The 23,614-nt window shown below is 37.3% G+C and overlaps 1 long non-coding RNA gene across 1 annotated transcript; it reads left to right on the top strand.

Annotated features, from left to right (window-relative positions):
• On the top strand, positions 1–23,614 carry LOC126213239 (uncharacterized). Its single transcript, XR_007541112.1, has 3 exons — positions 1–130; positions 2,063–2,149; positions 23,223–23,614. It is a non-coding gene; the product is annotated as an uncharacterized LOC126213239 (long non-coding RNA).

The following is a 23,614-nucleotide window of genomic DNA, read 5'->3' as shown; positions in this document are numbered from 1 at the left end:
CAGCAGACGACTGTAGAGTTTAGTAGTTCGTGTCATGCGTTTGTACGGTATTGTGTTGCGTTTTGTGTGTAATATGCAAGTGATTTGATGGTGGAGACAGGAAATCACGGAAAGACACATATTGAGTGTGGTATTAAGACAATACTTAATTTTTATTATCATTACAGCTAACTGCCTCGAATGAAGTAGTTTGCCAATGCCTTGTATTGATGCTATAGTAACTGTTTGTACAATTACTAAATTAGTTTAATTTCATTTATTGGGCACATTTGAACGATAAGTTTGTTCCACATTTAATTCTTGTATCATCCTTGGCGCTTCTGGTTATGGTTTGAGATAGCCTTAGAACTTCGTAAGTAATTATTTCGGGTTATGTGTATCAGAACCAAACACTTGTTATTTTCAGTGAGCTTGTGTTTCCGCATTGCGAGCAGGAGGTGACTAGTGTTTAGACAAACATATTAGCGCACATTACGTACCTGTGCTGTATGGCAATTACGAAGAATACCAGATCGACGCGTGGGTATGTAATGTGCTTGCTGTTTTCGTACTGTCCGATAAAATTGCTAAATGTTTCCCGTGATTTAGCAAAAGAACCGCCAGATATTTTGATGTGTTGTCTGTAATTACGGGAAAAGTGTCTATATGCTGTGATGGTTAGAGAAAGTGAAGGTCAATGTGAAATACTTTGTCATGGACGAAAAAAGGCCCTCATGAAGTTCACACACACGCTGCATTCGTATTGTTTTATTTACTTGTGTTGTGCATGCGAAGTTCGGTAACAATATTTGTGAAGGAAGGCATAGGGACAGTAAGAGTTCACTGTAATCTGATCTGTAGTTCGCCCGGGTTATAGCGCAAACAGTTGTACTGCCGATACATCAGATTCGTTAGCATACGTTAATACAGAGTATCAGGGATTGGTTATGTTGGTATGAAAGAGAATGCTGTAGAGGTAATTCATTGTGTAGCGTTTTCCATGGATTTTCAATGTGCCTATGTGCTCCATAGTTTAGTAAATAGTGTTAACTGCTGTTTGTAGTAATGTGCACGTTTCAATCTATGGAAGGATATGGGAATGTAATTGACTCTGTAAGGCCTAAGGGGTATGTGTAATTGCCACCGACAAAAGCATCCGAAAACCACAGAACATTGTCATGGGTACGCTTATGAGAAAGTAATTTCACTAAGTCTTGTTAGAGGAATTTAATCGTTGTTAAATCTTGACAGTCAAGAATCATTTATTTTTCTATGCAACGTGCAGGCAGCAGTGTGTGTTTTTTAGTGACTGGGTAAAGATTGCAGCATTGCTCTATATTGAGTTGATAACGTTGAATATAGATTACTGTATAAGGAAACAGTTGTTAAAAATACATACTAAACTGACTGAAAAGAAGAAAGTTCTGTCTGTATGGGTGGATTTTCATGTTCTGCTTTTGTGAATACCATGAGCAAATATGGGTTTATAGATTGATTGAAAATGCAGCCAGTATGATTGAAAAATAATTCTTTTCTGTTCTTGCATACGTTGTTAAGAACATAATTATAAACCTCTTACATTATTTTATATATTAAGGAATTTGCAGGATACATTAACAGGCTTCGATATAGCTCAAGACTCATTTTAATCTTTTATTCTTCATATGTAAAATTGTCTACAGTAAATAGATTTGTCTGGTAAATTCACTTTATCTTAGTTGCTTCACATAACACTTAGAAATTTATGTGGAAAAAGAAAGTCAGCTACCATATTCAGAAAAAGACTGATTACCACAAGCAAATGCTACTAACAGCAGTAACTGAAAGTCATTTGTTTCCATTGTGTGGGGATTTTCGTTTTCTCTCACATTGAGTTTTGTTTTCCATTAATGACACTGAGGATTCAGAGTCCTCATAACCAGCAAGTTGTAAATCAGTTCATTTTTTCAGGTTCTTTGTCCCTCGGCCATTTTTAAATTTTTCATATGCATCGACTCATTTGCTGCAGCCAGAAAATACTGCCTGTGCACTATGTTGAATAATAACAATGTAAACACATAACTTTGGCTTTCTTGTTTTTCAGTGGCTTAGGAGGGCAATCATGGACTGCAAGGGAATTAGTTGGGTGAAAAAAGAGAAGAATGAAATATATGCTGAACCAGAATCCTTGGTAAATAGCTTTTTGTATTTTTTACCATTGTTTCATTAATTTCTTTGTGCAGTGTGGTGTGTAAACAAGCAGATTACATGTCCTGTTGTTTGTCAGATGAAAAATTTGGTATTGGTTGTTGGTTTTGCTTCTTGACCAAACGAAGTTGTGAGTGTTGGCTGTGCAACATATTTGCAATGGATTTGTGTCTTGTAGTATATGATTCTGCTCTCTAATATTTAATATGTTTCAAAATTTCTGCAGCTTATTGCTAGTGTGATGTTGGCATCCCAGTAGTCAATGATCACGTTTGCTGTCTACTAGGAAATTGTCAAATGTTCTTGAGTTGTGACATTAGCAGTCACTTGTTACAAATAAATTTCCTGCTTTGAGATTTAGTTCGGTGTGTTGTTAATGTCTAGATCTCTTCCTTTTTTAGAAAGAGGTATTATTAATGGATATGATAATGTAATATACGAGTGGACTCCACTTACTAGAGTGCAGATGATTTAGCTACTACTGTAGATCAGTTGTATGGTTTGCTGGACGAATTGATCATATGCTATATTTGTAGTTAATTTTAAAGGTGGCCAGAGTTGCTTTCTCAGACAAGAGGAATATATAGGTGGATTTATAGTAAAGACAATATTTGGCAGTCTATTCGTCATGGTGCCTGATGGAGAAATCTAAACTCACGACCTACAATATTTCTTTCCTGGTGTATAATTTTTGCTGTTGTTCATCTAATTGGTTTTATACCCTCAAAGTTATTGTTAGCAATACTACCGTTCTTGATCTGTTTTTGTTTTGTCAGTAGGTATTCAGAATCTGTTAAATATAGGGAAATGGTAGGGGACCAAGAGTTGTTGAAATCCTTTGAAGAGCTTAAATACTATTAAATGAAACAGCAGTTGGTAGTGTAATGTACAACCCTAAAAAGAAATGGTGGTAATGCTGAAACTAAAAGGAAAAAAGGAGTGTTATAGTTTTAACTACAGAATGTTGGAATGTTTGCAGTGCTCTTTAACCAGTAGATCTTCACATTACCACTCTAAATATTTAGTATCAAATAAATTACTTAAATCTGAATATAAACTGTGTGGGCTCAAGTATGACACGCCTGTAACATACAACATATGCTTACAGGTTTAGTGATCATAAAACAAGTAATTATAGCAGAATGTCACTGTCAGCTTCAGGCAAATTAAAACATGCTGAAGTTACTGTTAGAGCTCACTCCTTGATTCATTTTTTCTGAGATTAGCAGGATTTTGAATTTTCCAGTGTGTGGCCATCAACATTTTATGGAAAATTCACTCCTCATCAAGCTGGTTTTGAAAATATCTCCTTCATTTCTTTCTTCATCAAAGTGCTGTAATTTGTTTCATGTAGCTAGATCAAAACACTCCTGTGACACTGTAAAGATGTCATCTGCTCTGAATCATTCATCTTGAGAGTTTCTCTAGAAGCAGTGAAAACACAAATGTACACTCGTGCTAGACAATGTCATGTTATAAAAGTAGCCTTGTCAGGTTTTTGTTAGCGTCAGCTGCCAAAGTCTGCGTCAAGTAGGACCTTCCTCCCCCCCCCCCCCCAAAAAAAGAAGAAAACCTTTGTGCTTCGAATTTATCACTTACCTTTCTTTCTATGAACTCGGTGTGTGTAGTGTCGTGCTCATATTCAGGTTGTTCATTCTTCTAGTGGTAGTGTAGTCGTGCATTGATATCAAAATGTCAGCAGTTGGTAAAGGAAAGTAGTTGTAGATATAGCACACATGCCTTCACTGTACCATTCTTCTTATCACTTCTTTTTGGAACTATGGAAGTGAGGACTATATTGCACCTTCATATCATGTGTTACAACTGTATTGTAAATGTATCTGTTTTTCCATTAGCTCAAAGCTGTGTAACTGAGCAATTGCTGTTCAAGCTTTTCATGTGAGGTTGTATCTGAACTGGACCAATGGTGACAAGCAAAACTCAGTTGCTTCAGTTGTGTTTTCCAAAGAACAGAGAAATTAAAATCAAACACGGAAAATGTCAGGATAGAGTAATGATATACAAAGCATGCGTTCCAACTCAACACATTGAGGAGACTTTAGGTTGCAGGTAGGTAGAATGAATTGACTGCTAAATATTTAAGCTTTTGGACAAAGTAATTCATATGAAATACAGAACAACACTAGGCCATGAACACATCTAATGTGAGTAGAAATCTGTTGGAGTGAGAGGTAAAGAGGTGCTGTGGGGTGGGAAGTGAGGGATATCAGGGTAGGGGTAGAGGTGATGCTGTGCTGCCTGTGGTATTGGTCAAGGACATGGGGGGACAGAATAGGGTTGCTAGGTGCAGTGTTGGGATGCTGTGTGGGGCATGGGGGGCGGGTGGAGTTGTGGGATAGGTGTGTGCAGTGCTAGAATGAGAGCAGGGTAGGGAATAGGTGGGGTGGAGCATACAGACTAGTGAACGTTGTACGAAGAGTTTCCATTTGCGCAATTTAGAAAAGCTTGTTACATGCGTGCGTTTTTTTTAATGTGCTCCCAAAGATGGAATCTTTGCTCATCTTCAACCTACCCTGCCACAAAAGACACCAATCATTTCCTTCACTGAGCTTCACAGTCCCCGCTCCTTTACCATTTGGCACGCTGCTCATCATTGTCAGTGCTATCACCCTCTACGATTACATCCCCCAACACCCATGGCTTTCTGTTACTGAACAGTACCTTTCCTAGTGTCTGACTCTCTCCTAACCTACAGCCCCTTCCTGGTCGCCATGACCAACTAGATTCTCACCCACAATTCTCCATTGAAGGCACCGCCTACAAACAAATCTACAGCACATCAAAGGGCATTTGTATGGAACCATGTTCTGCCAGTTCATTCATATGCCACCTAGAGGATTCCTTTCTAACCATCCAGAATCACACACCCTTAACCAGATCAAGATTCGTTGATGACATTTTTATGATCTTATTGGTTTTTTTATTGAACCTGATCTGATTAGTTCCATCAGGCCCTCTATTAAATTGGACCACGGTTTCACAAATACTGTATCCTTTTTATATCATATTTTCCTGAAACTAAGTTTTGATATGACAAATAGTATTACAATGATTTGGGTGTCTCAATTAGCAATGTCAGTGAATAATACTATGAACTAAAAGTTAATACTGGCAGTACTTCTACTACTGCAGTTGATACCACTAGTGGTGCTAGTAGTGGTGGTGATGAAAGAATTTGGAGTGCAAGGTAGATTTTTTTCTGATACAGTGTGTTATGGGGAAAGGAAATGTAAGGAGACTCCACCAGCTAAGAATATTGGGAAACAATGTGGTTGCAAGGAATATACTAAGGGTCACACTGAGGCCTGCACAGCCTAAAATTTCCTTTCAAGCATTATCCCAGAAACAGATCTCCCATGCCTTGTCTTGTCAGTCACAAATACAGAAGTGTCCAATTACACCCATCTACTTTGATCCATGACATCACAAATATGGCAGAAGCAACCATACACTAAGACTCCAATATGGCGCCTATGACGTCAGTATGTAAACATGACCACTAACACGAAAATACAATTAAAAACCCAAAAAAAAACACACACACACACACTCCCAGTGCACTGCTGTGCACTTATTATTTTCCCTTTCTCAGTTTCTCTCCTCCCCTTCCCCTCCCACAGTACAGCTTCCGAAAACTGCCATTAGCAACCCATACTATCTCTGCCACTTCCTTGCATGGTGTCACAGAGAACACGTTATCTTCCCCCCCACCCCTCCTCCCACCTTTACATTGCTATCCCTCTCTCCCTGCCCCGTGCCACCTCACACCTCACAACCCACCCTAACAGATTGTTGCTCATGCCAAAAGCAGATGGTCATGTCTCAGTTCTTAGAGACAGTGGCTCTGTGTGCGTGCGTGTGTGTGTGTGTGTGTGTGTGTGTGTGTGTGTGTGTGTGTGTTTTCTATTTCAGAAGAAGGGCTTTGTCCAGAATCTCAATTTTTAACACTCTTTCATTGTACATGTCTGTGAGTCAGTATAGAAAGTAAATGTGCCAAATTTCATGTTGATGGGAAAGTGAACTGGGGAAAACACAACAACCAAATCTGGAAGAAAATCCCTCAAGATTGTTGTACCTTATGTGTAAACTGAGAGTAGTGTTTGGTTGTAACACACTCTGTATGTCATATTTTGGTTCCTTTGTCAGATACCTGTTTATTCTGCTGATATCAGTGGCATAAAAAAATCTGTGGAATATGTTAGGCAGAGCATATAGTGGTGCCTGTATTTGTTTACCAGGCTTAGAATACTAATAGTTTTTGATATCTCTATGACTCTGCTGTTGGCATCAGGAAGAATGGTAAGGAATGTGTTGCCAGGACGCAGTTTACAATCAAGATACTGTAAGTACTGCAAACATCCACATCCCAAGGCATGGACTAGCAAGAACAGGAAAGTCTCACAAAGTGAATGACCTCAAAAGTTTTATTTATTATTCCCTCCCTGCTTCATCCACATCATATTAAAATTTCAAAATAAAACTGTGTGATTGGCTAATAGAAAATCCATGTTACAATTAGTTGTATGGTGTGGGTATTGTTGATTTCAATATTAAAGATACTGGTTGTACCCACTGATTTCACTACACTATTGTTTTTTTTTATATGATCAAGCGCATTTCGTATAAAATAGTTACCGACAAGTAAATAAAGATTATGGGAGTAGGAAATATGATTCAAAGTAGCAGCATAGGAAAATGAAGTGCAAGATGCTAAGAAATTTTCAAATTTCTTTTCACTGATCGTTCATATAACTTTTAGATCACTACCATTGAAATGCACCTTACTGACTGTCACTGAGAAGGCCACTCTGAAAAGAATGAGTCATTTATTCTTTAGAAGTGTCATAGACTTAAAATATGTGACAATTTTTTGTAATATATCTAAAGTTGTCTTCTTAAAAGAACTCCTGGCAGATTTTTTAAATGGATGAGCAAGTGAATCAACAGGTAATTCTAGAATTTGTGTGTCTGTATGAAATTAAGCAGTGTTATGTAATGGCTCAATTTTGGTGAATATTATATAGATTGGCTTTATGCACTTGACCATGCTAGACTACCCTTCACAAACCTCTTACTCTCTGATGACAGTCACCTACTACATCCATTCGAACTTGCTTCTTGTCTTCATGCCATAGTCTCCCTCCACACTTTTTACCCTCACATATCCCTCCATTACCAACTTGACTATCCCTAAAAGCCTCAGAATTTGTGCTATTAACAGGTTCCTTGTGTTAGTGAAATTGGTCCCTATGTTCCTCCCTCATTTGTTGTTTCGTTTACCCATCAAATCTTCAGCATTCTTCTGTATCACATTTCAGATGCTTCCATTCTCTTCTTGTCTGAATTGCCTATCATCTATGTTTGACTTCCATACAGGGCTGCAATGCAAATATCTTCAGAAAAGACTCCCTAACACTTAAATTTATATTAGATGTGAACAGTCCTCTTTATTAGGCACATGTTCATTGATATTGCTAGTCTTCACTTTATTTCTTTTGTACTTCGGCCATTGTCAGTTACTTCGATGCCCAAATAGCAAAAGTTGTCTACTACTTTTAATGTCTCATTTTGTAGTCGAAACTCAACATAGCCTGATTTATTTCAGCTAGATTCCATTGCTTTTATTGATGTTTGTCATACAATCTCCTTTAGTGATGATATCCAATTGTACTCTTCAGAGTTTTACCTCCCACACATCCCTTCATTGACAGTTTCAAGATGCCTGTTTCGTTTGATAGAATTACATTGTCATTGGTAAACACACAGTTTGCTTTACTTTTTTCCAGATTTCCTTCGTGTCTTCGTCATACAGAGTGCATATCAGATGGAGGCTACAAGCCTGTCTCATTTCCTACTCAATGCTTCCCTTCCATTTCTTTAAAGTCTTACAACTGGTGCCTGGTTTCTGTGAAAGTTGCAAACAAACTTTTGTTTCCTGTCTATTTATTCTGCTGCTGCCCAAATTCCAGAGAGTGCAGTCAACTCCACATTTTCAAAAGCATTTCAGTAAATCTGCAAAAGCTGTAAACACAATTTTGTTTTCATTTAACTCCTCTTCTAAGGTAAGCCATAGTAGCAGTGACATGTTTCTGGTACCCAAAGTGATCTTATGTAAGGTTAACCCTCTAAAAGCTTTTCCATTCTTGCAAGCATGTCATATTAATCTGATAATATTCACACCTGTTAGCACCTGCCTTTCTTCAAATTTGAATTATTACATTCTGGTTGATGTATGACTGGATGTCAACCATCTCATATCTTGCACAAACGTGGAATAATTTTGTCATGGATGGCTTTCCCATGTATCCCAATCATTCTGAGGGAATGTCATCAACTGCAGTGGCCTTGTTACTACTTCGCTCTTTTAGTGCTGTATCAAATTCTGGTCATATTATGATATTTCCAGTCTTGTCTACAACTACTTCCTTTCCCCTTTCTTGCGCAAGTTTGTTCCCCTTTGCCTTACAACCATTCTTGTTTAGCCATATTGCATGTTCTGTCAACATCATTCCAGTAATGTCTCTATTCCCTTTTGTCTGCTTAAATAGCTACATATTTGTATTTTCTCTTCTCATCAATTAAATTCAGTATCTCATGAGTTGTGAAGGTATTCCTACTAGGCCTTACTTTTTACCTATGTTTCGTCCTGCCTTCACTGTTTCATCTCAAAGCTGCCTATTCATCACCCAGTGTATACTTACCCTCTATTTATCACTTGTTGCCTAATGCTCATTTTCAAACCATCAATGAGTTTCGGTTCATGTAAGTTCATCCAAATCCCATGTACTTAAATTCTACTTTTACCATTTCTTCAACATTACTCTGCAGTTAATAAAAGCAACTCTAGCCAGAGTCCACATCTAGCACTGGAAATGTTTTGTAGTTTACATTCCTGTTTCGAAATCTTTGTTTTTGACATTACATAATCTGTTTGAAACCTTTTGGTTTCTCCATGTTATTCCACATACACAAGCTTCTTTCATGATACTTGAAAAAAGTGTTTGCAGTGACTAATTCATGCAATGTGCAAAATTATACCAGGCGGCTTCACCCTTTCAGTAATTTGTGCCATTGGATGTTCTCTTAACTATTTTACATCCTATTCCTACTATTAATTTAATTACCTTCTAGAACTGGCTGTCATCTTCCTTAGCTATTGAATAATTACTCATCAAACTTTTTCCTATTCCATTCCTCTGCTGGTCTGGTTGCCATACAAATATCTACCACTGTTGTATTTTCTTCATGCTTATTTCAGCTATGGTAATTCAGTGACATTGCTGTTGACAACAGCTTACTCGAGTGCCTATTTTCTTGCTCATTACTAGGGCTCTCCCTGCATGACCCCTATTTGATTTTTTGCTGATAATCCTGTACTGGCCTGACCAGAAGTCCTGTCCTTTCTGCCACTGCACTTCAGTTCGTACTACAACTGAATACAACCTATCCAATTTTCCTATTTAAAGTCTCTAACCTTCCTAGGCTGTTGTTGTTGTTTTCAGTCCAGAGACTGGTTTCGTGCAACTCTCCATACTACCCTATCCTGTGCAAGTTTCTTCATCTCAAAGTATGTACTGCAGTCTACGTCCTTCTGAATCTGCTTGGTCACCCTCTTTGACTTTTACACTCCACACAGCCCTCCTATACTAAATTGGGGATCCATTGATGCCTCAGAACATGTCCTACCAACAGATCCCTTCTTCTAGTCAAGTTGTGCCATAAATTCATCTCCCCAATTCTATTCAGTACCTCCTCATTAGTTACATGATCTACCCATCTAATCTTCAGCAGCACCACATTTCAAAAACTTCTATTCTCTTGCGCGAGCGCGCGCGCGCACACACACACACACACACACACACACACACACACACACACACACACACACACACACACACACACACACACACACACACACGTACGTACATGCAGAGAGCTGAGACTGCGATCGTGTGAGTGTGCGAGCGTGCGTGCGAGCGCAGAGGGTGCACGTGTCTACTGCTGACAAAGGCCTTAATTAATGGCTGAAAGCCTTAATTGTGTCAATCTTTTTATTGTGCCTATCGCTACTTAGCATCTCTGCTATATGGTGAGTAGCAACTTTTCATCTCTGGTATTGTTACATTCCATCCTGGATTTTCCATTGTTTGATGTTTGCTTCTATTCTCTTCGTGTTTAAACTGTTTGTCGTCCATGTTGTCCACTTCCATACAAGACTGCACTCCATACAAATACTTTCAGAAAAGACTTACTGACACTTAAATCTATACTCAATGTTAACAAATTTGTCTTCTCAAGGAAAGCATTACTTGCCATTGCCACCCTACATTTTATATCCTGTCCTACATTGACCATCATCAGTTTTTTTGCTCCCCAAATAGGAAAACTCATGTACTACTTTGTGTCCTATTTCCTAATCTTAATCCCTCAGCATCACTAATTTAATTCGACTACATTCCATTATCCTCATTTTGCTTTTGTTGATGTTCATCTTCTATTCTCCTTTCAAGACACTGTCTCTGACAGAATTAAAATGTCATCAGCGAACCTCAAAGTTTTTATTTCTTCTCCATGGATTTCAATTTCTGCTTCAAATTTTTCTTTTGTTTTTTGAACTGCTTGCTCAGTATACAGATTCAATACCATCAGGGATAGGCTACAACCCTGTCTCACTCCCTTCGCAGCCGCTCTTTCCCTTTCATGCCCTTTGACTCTTATAACTGCCATCTGGTTACTGTACAAATTGTAAATAGCCTTTTTTCCCTGTGTTTGACCTCTGCAACCTTCAGAATTTGATAGAGAGTATTCAAGTCAACTTTGTCAAAAGGTTTCTCTAACTCTACAAATGCTAGAAATGTAGGTTTGCCTTTCCTTAGTCAGTGTTCTAAGACAGGTTGTAGGGTCAGTATTGCCTCATGTTTTCAAACATTTCTATGGAATCCAAACTGATTTTTGCCAGGGTCAGTTTCTACCAGTTTCTCCATTCATCTGTAATGTATTCATGTTAGTACTTTGCAGCCATGACTTACCAAACTGATAGTTTGGTAATTTTCACGTCTGTCAACACCTTATTTCTTTGGGATTGGAATTATTATATTCTTCTTCAAGTCTGAGGGTATTTCACCTATCTCTTACATCCTATGCACCACATGGTAGAGTTCTGTCAGGTCTGGCTCTTCGAAGTCTATCAGTAGTTCTAATGGAATGTTGTATACTTGCAGGGCCTTGTTTCGACTTGGGTCTCTCATGGCTTTGTCAAACTTGTCACACGGTATCATTTCTCCCATTTCATCTTCATCTACATCCTGCTGTATTTCCATATATTGCCCCCCAGTACATTACCCTTCTATAGACACTCTATATAATCCTTCCACATTTGTGCTTTCTCTTCTTTGCTTAGAACTGGTTTTCTGTCTGAGCTCTTGATATTCATCCAAGTGCTTCTCTTTTCTCTAAAGGTCTCTCTAATTTTCCTGTAGGCAGTATCTATCTTACCCCTAGTGATATATACTTACCCTACTAAGGTATGTAATACTCCACACTCAGACATATAGAGTGCCTGTCCTGCTTTTCCTGATAACATACTACTTAGTAGCCTCCACCTGTAGATCTGAATGGGGGATTATTTTACCTCCAGAATATTTTGCCTAAGATAATTTTGTACAGTAGAGCTGCATCCTCTAGAGAAGAAAAAAACAAACATAGCTGCGGTTTCCCTTTGCTTTCATCTACTTGCAGTATTGGCACAGGAAGTTGGTTAATGCTACAAGGCCAGGTCAGTTGATCATACAGACCACTGCTCCTGCAACTGCTGAAAAGGATTTTGCCTCTGTTGAGGAACCATGTGTTAGCTTGATTTCTACTCAGATAATACTTATTTGTGTTTGCACTCAACTGTTTTCAGTATCGTTGACATGCCAGCAAACCTACCTTGGCAGTGTCCATGGTTCATTTGGTGTGGGGGCTGTGCACTATTGTTTAAAGTGCTGTCTGGGAGCAGAAGAAATAGTCTTAGCATGTATATTTGTACAATTACTTCATTATCTGTATGAACACAAATAACAATTCTGTGAGACTGCGTTGGTACACATACAAACCCACAGATGAAAACTATTGCTATGTCTCAGATTTGTGGCTGTAACTCCTGGTTGCAGGACCAGTTACTTTAACAATTACCCTAACCAAGCATGCCTCCAGGGCTGCCAAGGGGATGTCACTTTCGTGTCCTCATAGATTTTCATCTTATGTTCATGATTTTAAGGTCAGCGACCAGCCAATAATTTTGTAAAGCAGTATGACACAGTTCTCCATAGAAGTAGAAACAAGAAATGCATTTGGCAGTTGGGTGATTTGTGAGTGCTGGTAAACATAACAAAATTATTATACAGTTGTCTGTAGATGAGTGCATAGGATAACAATATAATAATCATAAAATTGGTGGTTCAGATAACACTGATTGCTACCAGTTCTTTTAGTTTTATTTACATTCCATATGTAAAACAAATGGTAATTTTAATTCATGCTGAACCGTACTTTATTAAAAAGTTATTTTTAAATTTATACATAAAATGCAAGTATTGTTGAAAAATTACAATTTGGTACAAAAATGGAGAGCATCAAATTGAAAATAAAGAAATCTCGCGGAAATGTATCAAAATTTTTGTTTCAATATGTCAAATGTTGAAAAAAATGTAATTTTTACTAAACCGTTACAATTCAGTATTTGTTAAATTTCCGAGTTGTTAGTAGACATGGAAGTTTTCAAAAATTAGTAGTTCCAACTAGAAGATTCGAACCAGCAGCTTTTTCATTAAGGCACTTTTGTGCTATAGTCTCAATTACCAGCAATTGTGTTAATAATTAGGAAATATTTTTTAGTTGACAGCACTCAGAAATCTTCTGATCATCAAAGTGAAATTTTTTTAGTTGTATGGTAACTGCATAGTGCTGCTTTAGGAAATTGATGTTCCAGAACTGAACTCTGAATACTCTAAATCTGAAGGAAATTGAAGAGGATGATTTGCAAGATACCATTTTCAGTCAAGTTCTTATTATTGCAGGGATGTGTCCATAATGGTTAAGGTGACAGCCCATAAAATGCAAGAAATCCAGGTTTAACTCATCAGTGCAGCCAAAATTAATTTTTACGTCTGTTTCATAGACAATTCACTAATATTAGGCAGTCATTGGATCAAATTGTGCATGTTTCTGATTAGCATAATTTATCTGGTATTCAAAATTGTATTGGCTGACTGCATTGCAGCAGAATTGTGAGTGAATAGAGCAACTGATTTTAATTGATCAATGACTGTTGGATCCATTTTTATTCTTGCAGAGGAACTGGTTTCTTTCCAACATCATATAGGAGAACAAAATTATCTGCTGTTCAGGTCTTTAGCTCCAAACAGTTTCCTGTGTCTCTTCTTACAAACTGAAATGACCTGTGCATTTTTCTATTCCCATGAAAAGCCACTGTTCCATAGAGTAACACTTAAATTGCTAGAGGTAGTTCTGCAAATCCACTTGTTTTATTTAATCTGATGACTGCCAGGTCAGGTCTAGTGGTCTACTGTGTAGAAAAAGTTAGGTTTTTCCTTCTCCCTCCGGTCCCCACCTTACTCAATCATGTATCTGTCATTTTAGTATCCATGCTGCAGCCAAAAATGTGAAATACATTTTTATGTTCTGTAATGGAGAAACTTTTCTGTTACTGTCATCTGTTTTGCTACCACATGCATCATTGTCAACTTTCCCTTGTAGAGTTGTCTTTGATCCCTTTTCTAACATTTTTGTTCAGAAGTTCTGGGGTTTTCGTTTTTTGTTTCATGTTTTGTAAGATATGATCTTGCTTATAAATTAATGGAAGTCTTCTTATATAGGCTGTCTTGGTGGGTCTCATATGTTCAACTTCTGGTTGGCCATGGGGATTCAGGGGATTTAGCTTCATTTGAATTTGCTGTACAGATCTCTGCTGTCATGTAACTATGTAATGTTGTTAACATTTGCAGGTCCTCACTGTATTCCACAACATTTCCCATACTGGGTGTATTGGCTGTTACATCATGTTTGATCACCTTACCAGGTTTGTTAGGCAGAAGTATGTTCCTATCTTTCAGAATTTGTTTTTAACAGTAGCAATCTGTGATGCTTCAGTAGTCCAGTGCTTATGTTCCAATCTCTGTATTTAGAGAATTTATTATTTTGGGCATGTTTCTTGCTAACAGAATAAATATTTTCCTGTTGTGTGTGTTTTCTAAACAGTTGCACAGGCTAATGTTTTGGAAAACATGTTTTGTAGACTTTCACAGTAATTTTTGTTCTCACAGCTGAGCTAATGTCACAGGATGTGATTTTGAGATGAATGAGTTCAGATTGTCCTCTGGAAATTTAGATCTACGTTTTCCATGGATTCTCTAAATTTCTTCAAAGAAGTGGATGGACAGCTCCTGATAAAATGACATGGCTCATGTTGTCTATATTTGCCCAACCTCATGTCATGTTGTACTTTATTGATGTAATTTTCCTCCACATCTTTCTCCCCATCTAAAGGCATGCATCTTCAGTTATGTAGTTGAGAAGTATATATATCCTGTCACTACAGTATGATAGAGAAATTCGATTGTATACAATATTTACCAGACTGTATCTTAAGCATTAATCTACTATGATGGATGGATGTTGGAACTCAAATGTTCTTTTTTTCCCCCCACATCACATTTGACACTTTAAAATTATTTTTTCCTCACATTTGATACTTATCTTTATGCAGATTTCAAACTTCAGTAACATGCAATGAGATAAATGCAGATTTATTTCATTGTACAGTACTGATTTTTCATGATAATAAAGCTATTAGTGCCTACATTCTGTGGTGCATCTTTCTAATGGGTCCTTTGTATGGAATATCAGATTTTGTAGCTAATCATTTCTAGTTTTCCTTCCAGCATTGTGTGTATAATGCCACTGTTAGTTAATGAAACTCTGGATCTTGTCTTGAATGCTTACATACTTTTCTAAGAGTACGAGGATTGCTTCTTGAATGGGTGTGAGGCTACAAATTCAAGTGTTTTGGGTTCAGTCCCAAGCATCATCTGTCACTTTTTCTATGTGGAAAATGACAGTTTCCATTCCAGTGTGAAGCTCTAGGTCTTCATGTAACTTACTATGTCAGTGAGTTCAGAAGTTGGAGGAAGCCAGTGGCATACCACATCCAGTAAGACAATGCCTAATAGAGCACTAAGATGTCAATAACTACTTCTACTTCTACATCCATACTCCACAATCCACCTGATGGTGTGTGGCGGAGGGTACTTTGAGTACCTCTATCAGTTCTCCCTTCTATTCCAGTCTCGTATTGTTCGTGGAAAGAAAGATTGTCGGTATGCCTCTGTGTGGGCTCTAATCTCTCTAATACTATCCCCATGGTCTCTTCACGAGATATACATAGGAGGAAGCAATTTCCTGCTTGACTCCTCCTGAAGATACGTTCTCGAAACATCAACAAAAGCCTGTACCGAGCTACTGAGCATCTCTCTTGCAGAGTCTTCCACTGAAGTTTATCTGTTATCTCCGTAACGCTTGCACGATTACTAAATGATCCTGTAACGAAGCGTGCTGCTCTCCGTTGGATCTTCTCTATCTCTTCTATCAACCCTATCTGGTACGGATCCCACGCCGGTGAGCAGTATTCAAGCAGTGGGCGAAAAAGTATGTTGTAAGCTACTTACTTTGTTTTTGGACTGCATTTCCTTAGGATTCTTCCAATGAATCTGTCTGGCATCTGCTTTACCGACGATCAATTTTATCTGGTCATTCCATTTTAAATCACTCCTAATGCCTACTCCCAGATAATTTATGGAATTAACTGCTTCCAGTTGCTGACCTGCTGTATTGTAGCTCAATGATGAAGGATCCTCTATGTATTCGCGGCACATTTCACTTGTCGACATTGAGATTCAATTGCCATTCCCTGCACCATGCATCAATTCGTTGCACATCCTCCTGCATTTCAGTACAATTTTCCATTGTTAGAACCTCTCGATATACTACAGTATCATCCGCAAAAAGCCTCAGGGATCTTCCCATGTTATCCACAAGGTCATTTATGTATACTGTGAAAAAGCAACAGTCCTACAACACTCCCCTGTGGCACACCTGAAATTGCTCTTACTTCGGAAGACTTCTCTCCATTGAGAATGACGTGATGTGTTTTGTTATCTAAGAACTCTTCAATCCAATCACACAACTACCTCCAAGTTGTTGAAAGCTTGATTTTTACATTGGGTTTGCATTAGTTTTGGTGACATTTGAGATGTATTTTCCTGGGTACCAAACTTACGTGACCCACACTTAGATCTGCATTTACCTGCTTATTGTCTTTAGGGGTGGTTTTATAATCTAAAAAATGCGTTCTGCTTATAACCTGCTACTTGTTTAGTTCCTTCTTGACCATAGTGCCCTCATGGGCTTTGCAGAGGTACCCTATCATCTTCCACTGAATAACACAGGTCAGAAAATAGGGAGCTGAGATCATCATAAAATAAAAAAATATTCTTATTGGAGCCTTCACTGTGGCACAGGCAGAGGAGAGAGAGAGAAGTTCCAAATTAGTGTCAAACCCAAGTGATCATAAATAGTGATTGACACAGGAATATAAACATTGTTCTCAGTAAAGAAAAGAATTATAGCTTGTGAGTGGAGTTCAACGAAATGGACATGAAATTTTGTGGTGCAACAAAATTGCTTCATAGGTAATGATTTGGTGATTAGCCAACCAAACTCACAGGAACATAATTTAGTTGCAGATGATAATCTACCAGTACGTAGAAAGATATAGAGGATCATATATAAACTAGAAATATACAAAAATTGGGTAATAGTGAAAAGACATGAATTGTTATGAGATCTTGAAACATGTAGCTGAATAAAAGTACTCACTGATGATGGCAGAAAAATGGTGAACCATTTTTGGGCATTTATAAACAAAAAGTTTCCGTAACAGGTGGATCAGAAATTCCAGTAATTGTACTATACATTACTCAAACTCACCATCAGAATACCACATCTCAGATGGAATTTTGGTGAACACAAGATGTTGACATGCATCTTATTCCTTGTACTTTTATACTCAAATCATTATTTTATTTTTCTAATCTTGTTACATAAATAACTCAGAGTTGCTAGTATCATTCGTTGGAAAGATGATGTAGGGATATGCATCAACTTCTCCACAGTGGTATGTGTCACCACATTTCTTCATAGTGGTGTGTATACTACACAAGGCTGCTGTGTGTCTGAGTCTCACTGTTCTGACATGGAATTTCACAGTGAAGAGCAACCCCTCACTGCTTGGTTGGATGCTGCAGTGAGGCATTCTTCAGGCCCAAATAAGCGAGTTGCATTGGTTTGGGTGTCCAATCAACAGTACTCTGCACATCATGGAGCCAGTACCCTCCCTTTCCTTTTGACTGAAGACAAAGCAGCAAAGTCAAGAACACTGGAAAGCTTATGAGCCTGTGGCTTCTTGACTGGAACCAGGGGCTTCTGTCATTCCTTAGTCCTTGCCATGGAGACCTGATAAGTGCAGGTACTTTAGATGGACATACGTTACCTTGAAATAGCTTTTATGTGCCCCCATTAATAACATAGTTCCTCAAGTCAACAACTCCTGTGGACAGGTTTATTAGCTAAACTTCACAAACAGTGCTCCACGTACTGCACTAGTTTATGGTAGAAAGTAGATATTTCCATCATGTCTCTGGACCGGTTTGTTGGCAGCCAATGGGAGTATATTACATCATAGACAATGCACAGCTGTTAACCATCTCAGTCCTGCCATTAAGATACAAACTAATCATTTGTGGATGGCCTTTACTTCACAGCATGCTTTTGATACATGTTGACAATTCTGTTCATGTAATATAATCATATATGTGTGTATACAGAACACATGTGCAACTTTGATTTTGAAATTTTATTAATTTTATCTGATATACAATCCTGGTTTTGGTGAGTGGTATTGTCTGCATAGTCGTATCTTCGTGTTCTTCTGCTGCTTACAAGAGGTTCTTGTATTGGGGTGTAGAGCAGTGTTTCACTGCCTCTCTTCAAATACTATTAACAGCTTTCTCTCAGAGATGGATCTATGTTGTGGCAGACTTGATATATAGCCTTCCCTGAGGTTTAGGTTAGCCTCAAAACTGACACTTTGCCCTTATTTCCTGTTTTTGTCCACAGTCCTGCTGGATACAAATCAATATCGGTAAGAAGAGTGCAAAAATAAATCATGAAAACCCAGTTTTACATTAAGTGTTACATGTTTTTTTTTTGTTTGGCCACTGCAAACAGGCTTTTTCCCTGAAAATTCGCTTTGATCCCACTCTAACATCTGATATGTCAAGGTAGTTGTTAGATTAAACACTGTGTTTGTCTTTCCATTGAATTAAAAAAATGTCATTGGCTACACAAATCGGCTGTTCAGCCATCATAACTTCCCATTACAGCCTGCAACAGGTGTTACCAATATACACTTAGGCGTTGGAAAGGGGATGGCCCATGAAAAAGTTGTACCAGCTTAACTTGGATGGTCATATTTTCCTCCAGGCTTGCAGATGCATAACTTCATTTCCTGTCTGAGGTTTTTTAACTTTACAAATAAAAAGAACTTTGCAAAGAACTTATGTGGCTTCCATGTGCAAAATAGTAGTTAGATGCATTGTATTAACTAGCTTGCTGCATCAGTGTTTCCACATTCACACAGGGCAAATCCAAAGTACCTTCTTCAAACTTGTGGCTGTCAAGGCATGTACTTAATGCAGTCATCTACATGGTGCCATGACTCACCCCACACTACTGTCAACAGTAGTTTCCTTATTGTGGTGGTTTGTGACATTATTCCATGGTGTATAAAGACCACTATGTCATAATTATAATGTCATATGAACCAAATTACGTTTCATGTAATTGAAAGTTCTGCTGTCAGCCGATAGTAATGGATACATTCAAATGCCCAAATTATATTTGGAGTTTCTCAGAAATGGCCAGTTCTATTTTCTTGCAGATTCTATTTGTAATATATTGATTGAAATAGGCTGAAAGGGGGCAGGAAGGACTGGAACCATCCAAAAATAAAATTAACTTAAATTCCAAAATAAAAATTAAAAATGCTATTGTGGTGTGTCAAGTGATTCAGTGTGAATTCCATTTGAACAAGTCATATTTCTGACTTCCAATAAATATTAGTAATATCGGGTCCAGTATCTAAAAAGGAAACAAAAAGTGAATATTTGCATTACACAGTAAAAATAAGTTAAATAGCAGGGTAGAGGAGTAGAATTTAAAGCTAATCAAATACTATAACAGAAAGCTTAGGTTACATAAATCTAACTTTTGTTTTGTAAAATTTTGTGTTTTACTTTATAAAGGAGTTAGCATCTGAACCAGTATTTTACATGTAATAAGAGAGCTTGCAGTTGATCTTGGACTTATGAAGAGAGTGGAGAGCTCAATAGAATTGTATTACAAGCTTGAAGCCATTGACCACATCACACTTCACCAAGCATTTTGCAGGCAATTGACCAGTTTTTCCTACTCCTGCACACTTCAAACGCAAAAGGTTCTCTATTTGGCTTCATTCATACAGCACACAGTTCAGTTTAGTAATGTTACTGGAGTTTCTCAAGTCATGCAATTGCAAATATAATAATAATGATAATGATAATAATAATAATAATAATAATAATAATAATAATAATAATAATAATAATAATAATAATAATGATACAAGCAGAAACAGACACATACAAGATGATACCACAAATGCCTGAAGTGATAATTTTGCAACATGAAGTCACCCAAGCAATTAATTCTACTCACAATTGGAAAGCCGCTGGAAATGATAAAATAGCAAATTTCTGGTTAAAGAAGTTCACCTCAACACATTCACATCTAACTAAATTATTTAACAGTTACATTGCAGACCCATACACATTCCCTGATACACTTACACATGGAATAACTTATCTGAAACCTAAAGATCAAGCAGACACAGCGAACCCAGCTAAATATCACCCCATAACATGCCTACCAACAATATACAAAATATTAACTTCAATCATTAAACAGAAATTAATGACACATACAACACAGAACAAAATTATAAATGAAGAACAAAAAGGCTGTTGCAAAGGAGCACGAGGATGTAAAGAGCAACTGATAATAGATGCAGAGGTGACATATCAAGCTAAAACTAAACAAAGGTCGCTACACTACGCATACATTGATTACCAAAAAGCTTTTGATAGTGTACCCCACTCATGGTTACTACAAATATTGGAAATATACAAAGTAGATCCTAAATTGATACAGTTCCTAAACATAGTAATGAAAAATTGGAAAACCACACTTAATATCCAAACAAATTCAAATAATAGCACATCACAGCCAATACAGATTAAGTGTGGAATATACCAAGGAGACTCATTAAGTCCTTTCTGGTTCTGCCTTGCTCTGAACCCACTATCCAACATGCTAAATAATACAAATTATGGATACAATATTACTGGAACATACCCACACAAAATCACACATTTGCTATACATGGATGATCTAAAACTACTGGCAGCAACAAATCAACAACTCAACCAATTACTAAAGATAACAGAAGTATTCAGCAATGATATAAGTATGGCTTTTGGAACAGACAAATGTAAGAAAAATAGCATAGTCAAGGGAAAACACACTAAACAAGATGATTACATATTGGATAACCACAGCGACTGCATAGAAGCGATGGAAAAAACGGATGCCTATAAATATCTAGGATACAGACAAAAAATAGGAATAGATAATACAAATATTAAAGAAGAACTAAAAGAAAAATATAGACAAAGACTAACAAAAATACTGAAAACAGAATTGACAGCAAGAAACAAGACCAAAGCTATAGATACTTATGCCATACCAATATTGACCTACTCATTTGGAGTAGTGAAATGGAGTAACACAGACCTAGAAGCACTCAATACACTTACACGATCACAATGCCATAAATATAGAATACATCACATACATTCAGCAACAGAAAGATTCACATTAAGCAGAAAGGAAGGAGGAAGGGGATTTATCGATATAAAAAACCTACATTATGGACAGGTAGACAATTTAAGAAAATTCTTTATAGAACGAGCAGAAACTAGCAAAATACACAAAGCAATCACTCATATAAATACATCGGCTACACCACTACAATTTCATAACCATCTCTACAACCCTTTAGACCACATAACATCAACAGATATGAAGAAAGTAAATTGGAAAAAGAAAACACTTCATGGCAAGCACCCGTATCATCTAACACAGCCACACATCGATCAAGACGCATCCAACACATGGCTAAGAAAAGGCAATATATACAGTGAGACAGAAGGATTCATGATTGCAATACAGGATCAAACAATAAACACCAGGTATTACAGCAAGCATATTATTAAAGATCCCAATACCACAACAGATAAATGCAGACTTTGTAAACAACAAATAGAAACAGTAGATCACATCACAAGCAGATGTACAATACTAGCAAATACAGAATACCCCAGAAGACATGACAATGTCGCAAAAATAATACATCAACAGCTTGCCTTACAACATAAACTTTTAAAACAACAAGTTCCTACATACAAGTATGCACCACAAAATGTACTGGAGAATGATGAATACAAATTATACTGGAACAGAACCATTATAACAGATAAAACAACGCCACATAACAAACCTGACATCATACTCACCAATAAAAAGAAGAAATTAACACAACTAATCGAAATATCCATACCCAATACAACAAATATACAAAAGAAAACAGGAGAAAAAATTGAAAAATACATCCAACTGGCTGAGGAAGTCAAGGACATGTGGCATCAGGATAAAGTTGACATCATACCAATTATAGTATCAACTACAGGAGTCATACCACACAATATCCACCAGTACATCAATGCAATACAGCTACATCCAAACACATATATACAACTACAGAAATCCGTAATTATTGATACATGTTCAATTACCCGAAAGTTCCTAAATGCAATATAACACATACCGTACAGTTAATAGGAAGTGACGCTTGATCAAGGTCCGTGTCACTTTCCATTCTCAACCAGACTTAACGTCTGAGAAAGTAAAGAAATAATAATAATAATAATTGATGTTGGCACCTACATAAACACTGTGAGTAATCAACATCTTCCATTCATTAGCAAATACAGTGCATTTCTGTGCAGATAAATTTATTCAATTCCTCACAATAATGAATAAATGTTGCAGTAAAACAGTAGAAATTCTAAGATTTGTCACATAGTATGATTTGCTTAATGATAACCAGAAATGTCTGCCTGCTTACGCAAATCCTGATATGCTCAGTGCCTTGCGTCAATACTGGTGACTGGGACCATCCCTGGCAGAGTTGCCTCAAATCAAATTACAATGATTGCACACTATCTAAATGTTTAAATAATGAATGAAATGGGATGACAGTGGTACTGGTGAAAAGGAGAAAATTACCATTATATTTTACATGGCGTGTGTAATTTTTTCCATGAAATGAGATGGTATTGCATTAGTGCAATTTTCTTTGAGCCAGCTACCCACAACAACATGTCTCCCTTGCAAAATGAGCAAAATTTTAGTTGAGAAAAATAGTGTGTGTGTGTGTGTGTGTGTGTGTGTGTGTGTGTGTGTGTGTGTGTGTGTGTGTGTGTGTGTGTAATAGGAGTAGCTGCTTGGCAAGGATGAAATAATTTGTTCTTTGGTTGATGTCTGATGTGTGTATCTCCAAATTAAACAGAGTCTTGATTTCAAATGTGTGGATCAATTGGAATGAAAGTAAATCTAATTTAACGTGACACAGTTTCTTGTTACCTAATGCCAGTAAGTGAATACATATGACCAATAGGTTTTTAGCCCCACATGATGTGTAACCACCAATCAAGGGCAAGGGACAGAAGCTTTGAATATGCCATTCTTTCTTTTTTCAGTTTCTTGAAGGTCCGCTAAAGATTGTAACACCTAGTCTTCATATAAAGCAAGACCTAGAACTGAAACAGGATGGCATTGAGCGTGATGTAAGTTTTCACATCGGTGATGCATTGTGCATGAAGTACTGTTTGGATATCATGAAATGCATTGGGTGCAGTAAATTTCAGTGATCATAAATGATGAAACATTAAAACCTAGGATACTAGCACTCCTCCAGAATGTTCATAGAATTTCAATTGACTGTAGGTATATTGTTCGGTTGTGTGTAATGGTATTTGAATGAAACTTGTAGGAAACATAAGTTTACTAACTGTAACCCATGGTAATTTTATTGTACATGTAAATAATGAATGCCTCAAATTCGTTCTTGGAACAAATGTACCAAAGATGA

This window comes from Schistocerca nitens, chromosome 11 (genome assembly GCF_023898315.1).
Source record: "Schistocerca nitens isolate TAMUIC-IGC-003100 chromosome 11, iqSchNite1.1, whole genome shotgun sequence".
In the NCBI taxonomy this organism is placed as follows: domain Eukaryota; kingdom Metazoa; phylum Arthropoda; class Insecta; order Orthoptera; family Acrididae; genus Schistocerca; species Schistocerca nitens.
This window is presented reverse-complemented; position numbering and strand designations above follow the sequence as displayed.